The following is a 14,736-nucleotide window of genomic DNA, read 5'->3' as shown; positions in this document are numbered from 1 at the left end:
TGTTATTGTTTATCTGGATGATATTTTGATTTATTCATCGGATCTTGAGCCTCATTGGCAGAGAGTCTGCGAAGCTCTTCAGATACTGAGAGATAACACACTCTTTGCTAAATTGGAGAAGTGTCAGTTTGCTGTCCAGAAAATTAGTTTTTTTGGGTCACTTTGTCTCTTGTGATGGTTTTGAGATGGACCCGGTGAAAGTTCAGGCTGTGCTGGAATGGCCGAGGCCTGAAGGTTTGAAGTCCGTACAGAGGTTTTTGGGGTTTGCCAATTATTACAGGAAATACATAAAGAATTTCTCTGTCTTTGCTAAACCCATTACTGATCTCACCAAGAAGGGTGCTAATACAGTCCAATGGTCCACTGAGGCTATTGCAGCTTTTGAGTATCTCAAGGAGAAGTTCAGCTCTGCTCCTGTTCTTATCCAGACAGATGAGACCAAGCCATTTTTGGTTGAGGTGGATGCCTCATCTATAGGTGTAGGGGCAGTTCTGTCCCAGGAGGGAGAGGATGGGGTGCATCCCTGTGCTTTTGTAGCATCGGCGTCTCTGCCCCCTGCCAGACAGAGACACCGTCCCACTCACCTCCTCGCTCCCTGCGCTCCCCGCTCTGCATTCTCCAGCTCTCCTCTTCCTGCTGCCGGTGCGCGCAGCTCCCCGGGCACTGTGCTTAGGGCACGCACGCGCTCCCTCCCTCTTAAAGAGGTCGCACGCGCCGTCCTAAGGAGTCCCCGGCCAATAGCCGAGGGTCCTCCCATATATAAGGCACCTCCTCCAAAATGAAGGTGCCCAAGCAAAAGTTGTTGCACAGTGTTTCTTACCTCTGCTTCAGCTCTCAGGTCCCGCTGCTAGCCTGACTACCAGTCCTGCCCGCCAGCCTGTTACCTGCCTGTTACCTGCCTGTTACCTGCCTGTTACCTGCCTGTTACCTGCCTGTTACCTGCCTGTTACCTGCCAGCCAGCTCACCTGGGAGCACTTGCCTGTTGCCTGCCTGTTACCTGCCGTGCCTGCCAGCCCGCTCACCTGGGAGCACTTGCCTGTGACCTGCCTGTTACCCGCTTGTTACCTGCCGTGCCTACCCGGAGGCTCCTGCGGTCACTTGCCGTGACCACCTGCCAGCCCACCTAGAGACTCCTGCCGTCACTTGCCGTGACCACCTGCCAGCCCACCTAGAGACTCCTGCCGTCACTTGTCTTGTCTACCTGATAGCCTACCTGGAGGCTTCTGCTTTCCAGCCTGCCTGCTGTGCCTACCTGCTATTCCGGTCAGTCCCTGCCATCTGTACCGTGGGAGTCACCTGCTCCCTTACAAGGTCGTCCCCAGAGTAGCACCTGGTCCCTCTGCTCGGTCCCTCCCTGGTCACGGAGTCGTTAGCCGCCGTACGACCAGGGTCGGTCCGAGTTGATACTTTGCTACGCCCCTCTGGGTCCCTCCTTGCACCGTAGCACAAAGGTTTCACCTCCCGGACCCGTAACAGCTTTCTTTTAAAAAAAATTTCTGAGACAGAGCTCAGCTATGATGTTGGGAATCGTGAGTTGTCGGCTATTAAACTCGCGTTCGAGCATTGGCGACATTTTTTGGAGGGGGCTCGACATCCTATACAGGATGTATGATTTCACTGATCATAAGAATTTGATTTATCTGGACGCAGCTAAACGTTTGAATGCCTGTCACGCTAGGTGGGCACTGTTTTTAGCCCAGTTCAATTTTTCCGTAACCTTTGTCCCGAGGACAAAGAATGTTAAGGCTGATGCTTTGTCTCGTAGTTTCTCTCCAGCGGTGAATGCTGAGAGGGAGGAGTGTATTTTGCAGAGAGGGGTGGTGGTGGCCGCATTGGATTCAGAGTTGGAGAATAGCATCCTAGGAGCTCAGAGTGCGGCACCAACTAGCACTCCGTTAGGTAAATTGTGCCTAGAGCCTTGAGGAGAGCATTGTTTGTTGAATGTCATGAGTCTCGGTTGGCGGGTCACCCAGGGATTTCGGAAACTAGGAAGTCTATCGGTTGGAGTTTCTGGTGGCCAGGGTGGCAAAGAGAAGTCATCAAGTGGGTGCATCAGTGTTCTGTGTGCGCTAGGTCGAAGGCCTCTCACGCTCCAGCTGCGGGGTTGCTGTGCCCCTTGGAAGTTCCTAGTTCGCCATGGACGCACCTTGCCATGGATTTTATCACCGATCTGCCTGTATCGGAAGGTTTTTCTGTCATCTGGGTTGTTGTGGACCGGTTTAGTAAAATGTGTCATCTGGTTCCGTTCAACAAGTTACCTTGCGTCAAGACTCTTGCTAAGGCTTTTGTGAAGGAGATTGTCAGGCTCCATGGTGTTCGCACTGACATTGTTTCCGATAGAGGACCACAGTTTGTGGCTCGCTTTTGGCGTGCTTTTTGTGACAGATTGAAAATTCATTTGTCATTCTCGTTGGGGTATTATCCAGAGTCCAATGGACAGACTGAAAGGAAGAACCAAGATGTCGAGCAGTTTTTGAGATGTTTTGTGGCAGACTATCAGGAAATGTGGTCAGAATTTCTACCTCTTGCGGAGTTTGCCCTTAATAATCATACTTCTTCCTCGGCTGGGTGTTCTACTTTTTTTTGTTGTACTGGTAGGTATCCATCTTTTGGTCCATTTTCCAAAGTTTGGGCTGCTGTACCGGAGGAGGACATTTTTTCTGGTGATTTGGAGAGGGTTTGGACCAGTGTATGCCTGAATCTTACAGAGGCTAACAGGAGATCAAAAAGGTATTTTGACAAAAAAAGAAAGGAGTCCTTGTTTGCTGTTGGGGATATGGTTTGGTTGTCCTCTAGGAATCTTCGTTTGAAAATTCCTTCTAAAATACTGGGGCCTAAATTTGTGGGTCCTTTCAAAGTGGTTCAGATTGTCAACTCAGCAGCGGTGACCCTTGTCCTGGAGGATTAATTCTGTGTTTCATGTGTCGTTACTTAAGAAGGCGGACACTCCTGATAAGCAGGCAAAGCCTACTGTTCCTCCTGTTGATGAGGACGGTGAATTTGAGATTTCTCGCATTTTGGATTCCAGGTAGCATAGAGGGAGATTACAGTATCTTGTGTCCTGGAGAGGTTTCGGCCCTGAGGATAATTCCTGGGTGAAGGCCGAGGACGTCTCGTCCTCAAGGCTAATTAAGGCTTTTCACAGGAGATTTCCTGGTAGGGCTCTGCCTAAAGGATCCGGAGGATCCTCGTAAAAGGGAAGTACTGTTAGAATCTATGTTGTTTTACTATCGGCCATCTTTTTGTGGTTTGCCGGCTTCTAGTCTTTCCCTCTGGTGCTGGGTGTCTTGGTCACGTGATCTCTTCACTCTTTATTACTCAGCACCTGTCTCCCATTCCCCGCTGGACATCAGTGTTGTTACGCTTGTGCTCTGGCTAAGTTGCCTTGTTAGTTCCTTGTGCTTAGGACAATTGATATCCTGGGACTTCTTGTTCCACCAGTTTTGTTTCCTTTTATTTTCGTTTCTGCAACTAACTTTTCTTTTAGGAGGTCTCCTGTTTTTGCTTCCAGTCCTTAGATCTTTTAGGGACACCACTTCCCCTTCCTTCAGTTCTTCGTTCGAGTTCAGTGCAGGAGTGTTAGTGGGGCTATTCACAAGGAATAGGGCACCCACTCCAGCATAGGGTTTTAGCTGAGTCTCAGTGCAGGGACAGCTTTTCTCTCCTATTCCTTAGTTCTTAGTTGCAGAACATAACACATGCTACATCTATGAACTCTGATTGTGTCATAACTGCTGCACCCAGTAAACTAAGTGATACATCGCTGGAATCAGGGTCTCTTTTCCTACATCATGCTGCTCTCAGATGAGGTTGCAAAACCTGATTCCCTTGAAGTGTAAAGTGCTGTGGAATACGTTTGAACTTTATAAATATAATTTTTATATTACTATTATCAGCTGCATATTGCTACAAAATTCAGCTAGACTTCAGTTGAGGCGTCTGGGAAAGCTTTATGAGAATACATAAGTGTAAGAAGGCAACATCGTTATATCAAAGAACTTATTCAGAAATACCCTTTTGAGAGCTGTAATGGCTTCCATAGTGGTTGTCATCAATTTTCTCTCCATACAGATACAATAACAAATAACATTAATGAAATCGCATTTATCAATATCCCTGACTTTATATTATACAGATTTGTAGAAGATCAGTTAATCAATTGATACTACAGCGACCAAAAGCTGCTATACTGTATGTGTAGAAGAAATATCTTGGGTGATATATCTGATTACAGACAGATAATAAAGTCATTGATTATATTTACCAGCGTTATATTTTAAGATGAAATGTAATTTACGATTAGTATAATCATACAAATTATTGGACACAAGAGGACCATAAGTGAAATCATCTAATCAGCATAAACTATAAATGCACTATACATATTATACACAAGAGGAAACCGTGCAAATATACAGTGTATAAAAGGAATTAGAAATGTGCATGGTGGTCATTTACTGAATCCTCTGTATGAATGATACTGTTGTTTCTGTTGTAATTGCACTTGCATGACATTTCATATCGCTTAGCACTTGTACGCAAAGAAAGCTACTGCGATCTGTCAAATTTTTTACACATTTACACCATTTTTATACCAGATTTACGTGTTTAACCCTTCCTGTTCCAGACAATTTTCTATTTTTACGTTTTTTTTTTTTTTCCACCTCTTCCAAGTTCCATAGTATAGTATTGCAGTTTATAGGGAAAATTATTATTTTCTATTAAAGGGGTAGTCCCATCTCCAAGATCCTATCCTAATATGTAGTAGGTGTAATAATAATAATAATAATAATAATATTAGCAAATGCTTCCAATTAGAAATGTAGTATAGTTCTTCTGATTTGCTATGTTGCTTACCTGATGCGCAGGGCATTGCGGACACTAACAGCTAGCAAACTAACTGTCACTATATGAGTTGTCATAAACATGGATACCTAAACTACTGCACTGCCCTACACATGGGGTAAGAGACATAGCGAATCAGAAGAACTACTCTACATTTCTAATTGGAGGTATTTGCTATTATTATTATTACACCTGCTACATATTGGGATAGTAGGTGGTCATAAGAGCTTACAGCAGGATGTTGACTGCTATGGGTGCCAAGGGGGCTGAAAGGTGCTCAAAATGACAGATCACCCGGGTCACGATCCTTATGGTGCTTATCATGTGAGGAACTAAGGAGTGGATTAACAGCAGACTGTTAAAAAACCAGTGCAGAATTTTTTTTCTTTATTTCAGTGCTGGAGTGGTGATACTAATCTATGTTCCCTGACCATAGTCTTATATTACCAGCCGCCGTCTTCAGCTCTCTCCGGTGCTACTCTGGTCCCGCCGTGCCACCATCTTGTGACCACAACATCTGACTAACTGGAAGTCAGAAGTAACGGTTACAAGCCCTCAATGCAACTCTATGAGGGCCTTCTTCTTGCCTCGTTCTGGCTCTCATAAACTTATACTGAGTTGTGACTTCCAGCTTGCTCCAGCAAATAATGGAGCGATCCGACAGGTCATAAACTGCTGGAGACCAACCAGAGCGGCGCCGATAACAGATGAAGACGACAGCTGGTATCTAAGTGCAGGGACTTTAGATTAGTGCACCCCTCCAGCGCGGCAATAAAAAAACGCTGGAGTGGTGCTTTAACAACTGGAATGCCACTGTCAATCTCTGACAGCTGCATTGAAGGCATATGGTCTTGGGAGGGATGGAGGTGTTGTAGACCTTGAATGTACAATCTGGCATTGTTTGAATAATTAAAAATCTCCTACCATGATTCCTTTACTATTCACAATGGTCAGGGATATCCATTATCTCTCCTTTTCATGTTTTGATCTCCATTCATACAAGCGCTCTGCATTGATGCTATTTTAGATTTCACAACAAATACTATCAGAATGGAACAAGAACGTGTCACGCCATTATTCCATTAATAGTAGAGGAGATACAGATTGAACAATGATACTATTTTATAAACACAGAATTCAATACTCTGGGCAAACAATTATTAAGCAAATGAGTATTTTGATAAAATCATAATTTTTATGCCGATTTTCTGACTCCAAGCTGTATAAATGTGATGCAGATCAGGTGATGTGTATTTGTGTAATGAGGGAGGGTTAGGCCTTAGGGTAAAACACCCTTTATAAAGGTGTGCATAATTATTAAGCAGCTTTTCTTCCTCAGGCAAAATGGGTAAAAAGAGATTTAACTGCCTCTGAAAAGTCAAAAATTGCTACAAGTCTTATTATAGGGATGCCTCAGTCTTGAAATTTCTAAGATATTGGGGCGCGATCACAGAACCATCAAAAGTTTTGTTCCAAATTGTCAATAGGGGCATGAAAAACATGTTGAGGAAAAAAAGCCACACATTAACTGCCAAATATTTGCGAAGTATCAAACGTGAAGCCAATGTCACGCACGGTGTAGGAAAGATAAAGTGCAACACGAAGGGATGAGGGGAAGGGAGCCCAGACACTAGAGAAAGAGGGGGTGGAGACCTCCTAGGCTGATCTGATATCACCCTGTCTTCCCTACCATCCCTATATTAGTTTCTCACCAATCGCCGATCAGAAACCTAGAACCCTGTATCTCCCTACATGGCCTCTTGGCACCAAAGAGGAAGAAAGCAGACCGCAATAGCTCCAAGCCTCACAAGGGTTCATGTGAATATCACCGGCACCTCTCTATAGCAAACAGAAAGTATTTAAACACCCAGGCCTGGGTGTCAATTAGCCGGAGGAAGGTAGCCGCTGGGTCCTAGAGTGAGACAGATCTAAGAATGTAAAAACACAAAATTTTAGCTTGGTTTAAGTTGGTATACATGCAGATTTAAGAAGGTGTCTGTTATGCCAAACAAAGATCTCCTGCAACCAACTGCAGGGCGACTGTCTGTCACATATGACACACCCGTGACAGCCACAAGGAAGCCATTATTCTACAGTGCTGTCATATTCCAGAACTGCAGCCTCCCTGGAGGCCCAGAAGTACAAGTTGTTCAGTGGTCAAAGACATGGCTGAGGGAAGAGAGGCTGAAACCTGACCACCACTGAGCACGAAGTTGAAATGTTAAGATTGGGCCAAGAGATATCTGAAGAGAGTTTTTGGACTGATGAGATGAAAGTGACGGACCAGATGGGTTTGATTATTTTGGTTGCGACTGGCACTGACCCTTTTTATTAGAACAATTTCCATGCTTGAAGTTGTGTATATTTCCATATCCATTAGAGATAAGCAAATTGATCCACAGGACCCTTTTTCAGTTGCCCTGTCAGTATTCCATGGATGGCAGCCATGCAACCTACCTCTGACTTGCTGCCATCACTAGCTACTATTTTAATTGACCAGCCTTGTGCAACATCATCGTTGTGGAATGACACACACATAACGTCTATCAAGAGAGAAGCCAGGGTCCTGCAAGTTTATTTGCTCATCTTGAATATCTACCTAATTGCAGAGACAATCAGCTAAAATATAACAGAACTCTTGGGTAGCCCAGTTTTCTAGAGACTTGGATTAAAAGAAAATAAAGGTGTTCTGTTCTCTTATTTCAGTGGGATTAATATCTTAAATTTGATCTTGGTGCTCAGTGCTTAACCTCCAGATGACCATCCCCATCTCCATCCATCTTCTTTATGGGCACAAATCAATCAAGGGACTATCTTTTACTAAGTCTTCAATCCCCTCAAGTATGCATAGAGAGGTATTACTTATTGTTGCCCATTTTACTCACAGTTGATTCCTGTCCTTTTGACATATTTTTTAATATTCAAACTAAATTATGGATTTGTATTGCTCATCATTTATTGCCCTTACTACACTGACATCTCTGTGCAGTGAGCCACTGATCTGGCAACGCACGTAGTGATGCATGACATTATGAAGCATGGCGCTCGAGTGGCGGCACAGCGCTCAGTGATATCCGTTTAAGGCTAGCTCAGCCTCAATGGACTGATGGAAAAAAGAGGCGCCGAGAACCAGACGACAGGCTGTTGGGGCAGTAAAACAGGGGAGCGATCGGGTGAGTACTATTATTTTTTTTTACATCCTACATTTATTATGTTTTGGAGTTTGGAGATGCCCCGATACATATCTGCACGCAACCTCCGATCCCCACAAGATTCCCTTTCCTACTCCCCTCTTATCTCCTCTTCCCACAATCGCATACAAGATTTCTCCCGTGCATCCCCCCTACTCTGGAACTCTCTACCCCAACATATCAGACTCTCGCCGACCGTGGAGACCTTCAAAAGGAACCTGAAGACCCACCTCTTCTGGCAAGCCTACAACCTGCAGTAACCCTCATTCCACTATACCGCTGCACGACCAGCCCTACCCTCACCTACTGTATCCTCACCCATCCCTTGTAGACTGTGAGCCCTCGCGGGCAGGGTCCTCGCTCCTCCTGTACCAGTCACCGTCACGTTTTGTTCAAGATTATTGTAATTGTTCTTGTATGTATACCCCTTTTTCACATGTAAAGCGCCATGGAATAAATGGCGCTATAATAATAATAATAAATAATAATAATAATGCCTCCCAGAACATAATAAGGATCATTCAATTTCCAGAGAATAACTTTGCTGCAAATCAAATTTCCCTGTAAAATCCACATGATTTTCCTAATTTTAATCTTAACAAATCTGCTCATCTCTATCTACTATTAACTGATTGCATTTATCAGTTCTTGACTGATGACTCTCTTTTTACCCCAGCACTTTATCTCTGCCCTCCAACGGACAAAATGTTTTTACTTAATTCATAAGGCATTCACTGAGACTAAAGCTGAAGTAACGAGTTTCAGAATTTGTCCATGTTGGTAGTACTATGTTCATGATGCCATTCATAGTTAATATCCCTTGGTATCAGATGTCTACTGGCATTGTGGTAGAGCACAAATAACAATATATGAATCAAGAGGCACCACAATCGACAGCTCCCCTGAATAGATACCGTTTATTCCATATGTTCCAATCCATGAAAAAGCTCTCAAACACCACTTTATACAATCAATAAAATAATTTATTATGTGATGGCTCATCAGGTGATAGGCTGGACAGCAGTTTGGGTTGATAAACAGCAGTTTGTGGATGACACCTTGGTCAGTGTAACATCACAGCTGGATAGGCTGGACTGGGCCTGAGGAGTCGAACGGCAGAGCTAAAAATGCTGGATGTTACTTTAGTCGTGGACAGAGCTGAATATGCTGTATATCACCCTGGTTTTGGAACAGCAGAGCTGGATATGCTGTATTGCATCTAGGTCATGGAAAGTTGGAAAGTTAGAATTGGATATGCTGACAAGAACCCTGGAATAGCAGTGCCAACTATGCAGACAAGTAGCTTGGTTCAGCGGAGCTGAATATCCAGACAGACACTTTGGAACAGAAGAACCGAGTATGTGGAAAGGCAACTAGGAACTGCAGAGGTGGGAATTCGAACAGGGAATTTAGTATAGCAGAGTCAAAGTTGCGCCCAGGACCTTGGAATAACAAAGCTGAGCATGCAAGTAAGAACCTTTGAACAGCAGAGCCAAGTATGCGGACAGGTTTCTTGTAATTAGTATACGGACGGCTTTTTGGAATGACAGATCAGAGTTTGTCTGGAGACTTTAGGGTATAAGCAATAGAGCACAGTGGTAAAGTAGAGTTAGGTTTGTCATATGGCAAACTGTAGAACAAAGGCAGCTGACAGGTGAGACAGGTGAGGACTGTATTTACCTGAATACCCAGGAGGTAAATCGACACCTGAGCTGGCCTATAAGGCCTTAACAGGTGGCTGCAGAGGTGCATGCTGGATTACCATATACCCAAGATTCATGGGAGCAGAGGAAGCCAGAAGCCAGAGAGAGGGGATGCAGTGTCCGACCCTGAAGGTGGCGCAGGTGGGCAACATGTTCCTCATTGATATATGCCCAGTGGCCCTCCAACTCTCAGCAATTAATACTGACATGCTAATATCCAAACTCTTAACAAAATGAATCACCCGCTGTAATGCACACGCCCGGGCTGAGCGGCGTGTGCGTGTGATTCCACTGGACCGTGCCGGAGAGTGAATGCCTGGAGGGGCGTAACTAGGTATTCACCCGATCCGACCAGGGTCGCACGACGGCATACGACGCCAGTGCACCAAGGAGGAACCGAGCAGAGGGACCAGGTGCTACTCCAGGACAGACCCCGGACACGGCTGTTGACCCACACAGGGGAATACAGGAACAGACTGGTTAGGCTGGCACAACTGGTATGCAGGCAGGTGGGTATGCAGGCAGTGGGGTACAGGCAAGCACGGCTAGAGTGCAGACAGGAAGGCACTAGCAGGTAGGAACACAGGTGGGATAGGACCCAGTACACACTGGGACTCTGGAACAGAACCACAGATGTGGCGGACACACACAGCAGAGTGAGGCCGCCCAGAGAGGTGAGCAAGAGCAGGGCAGGACGAGACCGCCCGGAGCGGTGAGCAAGAGCAGAGCAGGACGAGACCGCCCGGAGCAGTGAGCAAGAGCAGAGCAGGACGAGACCGCCTGGAGCGGTGAGCAAGAGCAGAGCAGGACGAGACCGCCTGGAGCGGTGAGCAAGAGCAGAGCAGGACGAGACCGCCTGGAGCGGTGAGCAAGAGCAGAGCAGGACGAGACCGCCTGGAGCGGTGAGCAAGAGCAGAGCAGGACGAGACCGCCTGGAGCGGTGAGCAAGAGCAGAGCAGGACGAGACCGCCTGGAGCGGTGAGCAAGAGCTGAGCAGGACGAGGCCGCCTGGAGCGGTGAGCAAGAGCAGAGCAGGACGAGGCCGCCTGGAGCGGTGAGCAAGAGGAGAGCAGGACGAGGCCGCCTGGAGCGGTGAGCAAGAGTAGAGCAGGACGAGGCCGCCTGGAGCGGTGAGCAAGAGTAGAGCAGGACGAGGCCGCCTGGAGCAGTGAGCAAGAGTAGAGCAAGACTGCCGGAGCAGTGAGCAAAAGGATAAGAGCGGAGCAAGGCTGCCGGAGCAGCGAGCAAAAGGGTCAGAGCGGAGCAAGGCTGCCGGAGCAGCGAGCAAAAGGGTCAGAGCGGAGCAAGGTTGCCGGAGCAGCGAGCAAAAGGGTTAGAGCGGAGCAAGGCTGCCGGAGCAGCGAGCAAAAGGGTCAGAGCGGAGCAAGGCTGCCGGAGCAGCGAGCAAAAGGGTCAGAGCGGAGCAAGGCTGCCGGAGCAGCGAGCAAAAGGGTCAGAGCGGAGCAAGGCTGCCGGAGCAGTGAGCAAAAGGGTCAGAGCAGAGCAAGGCTGCCGGAGCAGCGAGCAAAAGGGTCAGAGCGGAGCAAGGCTGCCGGAGCAGTGAGCAAGGCAGAGCAGGCTAGAACCGCCGGAGCGGTGAGCAAGGCAGAGCAGGGGGGACAGGGCTCTGTTCACACGGAACAGACAGGAAGGGAAAGGCAGAGCCAGATACCCACAGAGTACTTGCAGAGAAGTAGCGAGTGGACCACAAACTCACAAACGGGAGTACAGAGACAACAAGCAGGAGTTAGGTACGAGTTCAGACTCTGCAGAAAAAGGAAAGGAACGGACATAGAGAAAAAACAGGTAAAAGATAGGAGAGAGTTCAGACTGGAACTGAGTGTACGGAGGAGACCGACACTGCAGCGGAATACAGGAGCGGGTCTGGGAATACGGCCCCCAGAGAGGCGGGACGAACAGGCAAGGAGCGTGTTCAGACAGGACAGACAAGATACAGGAGCGGGTCTAGGTAATCGGCCCCTAGAAGGCGGGAGGAACAGGCTAGGAGCGTGTTCAGACAGGCCTGGAAATACAGCCTCCAGGATAGGCAGACAAGAGAACACAGAACGGGACCTGGCACCTTCAGAGTGAAAGCACACACTGAATGAAACACAATGCTCAGGCAGGGATTGATTGGGGCAGCTGGGTTAAATACCAGGTGACAGACAGCAATAGGCTGAGGACGCACAAGGGGTATGACCCACAGCAGGTACAAAAAGCAGGAAGTGATCGGGCGCCGCCCTTAAGCAGCAGAAACAGACACAAACAGACAGCATGGAGGGAAGCCAGAGAGACATTCTGGACTGGAGATCAAGTGCGCGCTCTTGCACAGTGGGAGATGGACCACTATGCAAGGACGCCGCCAGGTATGTTACACCCTATCTATACCTGGATTACTCTTTTCTAAATTCTAAACTATGCAGCATACTGTATGTTAATGTTGTCATTATTTAGTTGAATCCATAAGGGTCCCCTCCATTCTTTATGGTCCCCCTGTTTTGTCTCCCCATTGTCTTGTGTTTTTAAGAAGTTTTTTGGTTGTATTGTTATACTTCCTGCCATCTGTCCGCTACTTATTGCTAATGTTCCAAATATAGTTAATTAAAAAGTAAGAGACACAAGAGAGTGAGTGTTTCTGACCAGTATTCATGGAGATGGAGGTCTTCAGAAGAGCAGTACCTGCAAAATAGTAGTTTTTTTTCTTAGAAATATTTTTTTCAAAGTTGCTTCATTTTCTTATTTTAAATGCAGTTGAACCTTAAAATGATTGCAAAACTAGACATGCAATTTAAGTATCATGCAAGTCTTAATATTGTGACTACTCATTTTTGTGTAGAGTAATAGATACATTTTTATACAAGGATTGGTCATAAATCCAGCGCTTCTGGTCACTTACTGAAACCAATCGTTCATGAATTACAAAATAAGAGAGCACATAAGATTAATCAAGACAAGTTTAGCTTTCATATGTGGAGACTTGATTTCCCTAGAGAAAGCAAAGATTAAGAGTACAACTAATGACTTGGAAAATGCATATCAGCACTCTGCAGCAGTGTGTGGGGTGCATTTAACGTTTTTCATGTAGCAAGATACTTATATAAATCAATAAGATCCTGTAAAAAATAAACTTAAAGGAATATTATAGCCTCGATAAAAGAAAGTTATTGTATAATGAAAAGTTATATGTGTCTACAAACTTCTCTGCAAAAGTTTTTCAAAGTTTTAAAGATGTCTCATTGTGTACTTTCAGTGCATAAAAATGCATCTTGATCATGTGAAGAAATGCCATGCATCTGTGAACTACAAGGCCATGTTCACCGAATGGGCATTCTGCAGATTTGAAAATCTTAGCATGTGGGGCATGGGGGGGATAGATGGTGGCAGTTGCCATGGGTAGCAAATTTGATGGGGATGCAAATTTTGGCATTTGGCCTCACACAGCGTAGATGCTCAGTGAATATCATCCCAGTGGCTTACAACCTAGATGATTAAAGTAGCCAGTAGCTTCTTTGACATCTAAGTTGGTGCCACAGAGCTCAGCAGTTAAGATGAGTTTTTCATCGGCTGCTGCACTCAGTATAGTCAGCGACTGAGATAACTGTGGCACCCCAGGAGTCCGGTTGCCACAGTGGCATTGCCTCCCTCACAAGGAGGAGATGCCATGCCTGGAAGCAAGGAGGGGTCCCCTAATCAGGGTTTGCTAGCATGCAACACTTTCCTGGCTCCAGACCAGTAAGGGGAGCTCCTCCCCTTAGCAACTGGGATCTGGAGGTGGGGTTAGTGAGTGTGAGGAGAGCAGACAAGAGTTGAAGTCAGGACGTCGATGAGGAAAGACCTAGGGAGTGGAGCTGCACGGCAGTTCACCCCAGAGGGAAACGCAGAAGAACCGGACACCGGAGTCCGAGGTTGTGGGGCACCAAAAGCCCAGCAGCAGAAACCAGAGGGGAGGAGACTGCAGGTCTCCTGGCCCTATCAGACGCCCGGAGGCTCAGCAGCACGATAGGGCTCAGCACCGCCACGTGGGAGTGACACTCCAGGAAGGCCCGCCATACGGGTGAGCACAAAGACGTTTTACTCAGGGACGAGGGCCGCAGCATAGCTATACGCAGCAGGGCCAAAGAGGTAGCGCAAAGGGAAGGCCTACAACTCCACCTGGCTAGGTGGATCCCCCAACTTGCTTACAGGCGGCCCGGACCTCTACTATCAGCTAGTACCCGTGCCCCGGTCTGCCTAACCACCGCAAGTAAAGATAAGAGGAAACCGCCATTAAGTTGTGGACTGATTATTAACTGCGCCATCCCCTGCACTACACTGCACAGCAACATCTATAAAATTACTACTTCCTGCCCTTGAGCTGATCTCTGCCTGTGGAGAGCTGAACCAACTCTGCTGCACTAACATCGGCTCCAGAGGTTCTGCACCGCAGCGGCAGCTCCATATAACCGCATACCACAGGTGGCATCACGAACTGTATATAAAAACTATAAATCCCCTGTAAATATCCCCTTTTATTGACCGCCCTGGGTCACAGACCGGGTCACCGCCACTGTGACATCTCCCCTAGCAACGACCGGCCCGGCACCGAGTACCCCACGGCCCAGGGGGCTCGTCATAACAAAGCACTCAGTATGTTGTAATGAGCACAGCAGCTAATAACAAACTCACATTAACTGCTGAATTCTGCATAAGCAGCATTTCGGGTGTGAAAGACTTCATTGTGATCTCCTATAGCTCCGTGCCTCTCATGTCACTTGCAATTTTGCGAGAGTAGACACAAAGCCCTCATGGGGCAGTTTTCCCAAGTTTAAGAAAAATTGTCCTCTATGAAAAAACAAAACTTTCTAACTGTAATTAGGGTGAGGTCTAGGACAAGGAATACAAATACATCTAGAGTTAAGATCAGGGTTAGGGGAAAGGTTAAGGTTAGGGATGGGACTAATGTTTGGTCTAGGGTTATGGTTAGAATTAGGGTTAGGGATAGAAATAATGCTAGAGT

Source organism: Phyllobates terribilis, unplaced genomic scaffold (genome assembly GCF_046119375.1).
Source record: "Phyllobates terribilis strain yellow unplaced genomic scaffold, ASM4611937v1 Scaffold_4__5_contigs__length_816908805, whole genome shotgun sequence".
Classification (NCBI taxonomy): Eukaryota; Metazoa; Chordata; class Amphibia; order Anura; family Dendrobatidae; genus Phyllobates; species Phyllobates terribilis.
This window is presented reverse-complemented; position numbering follows the sequence as displayed.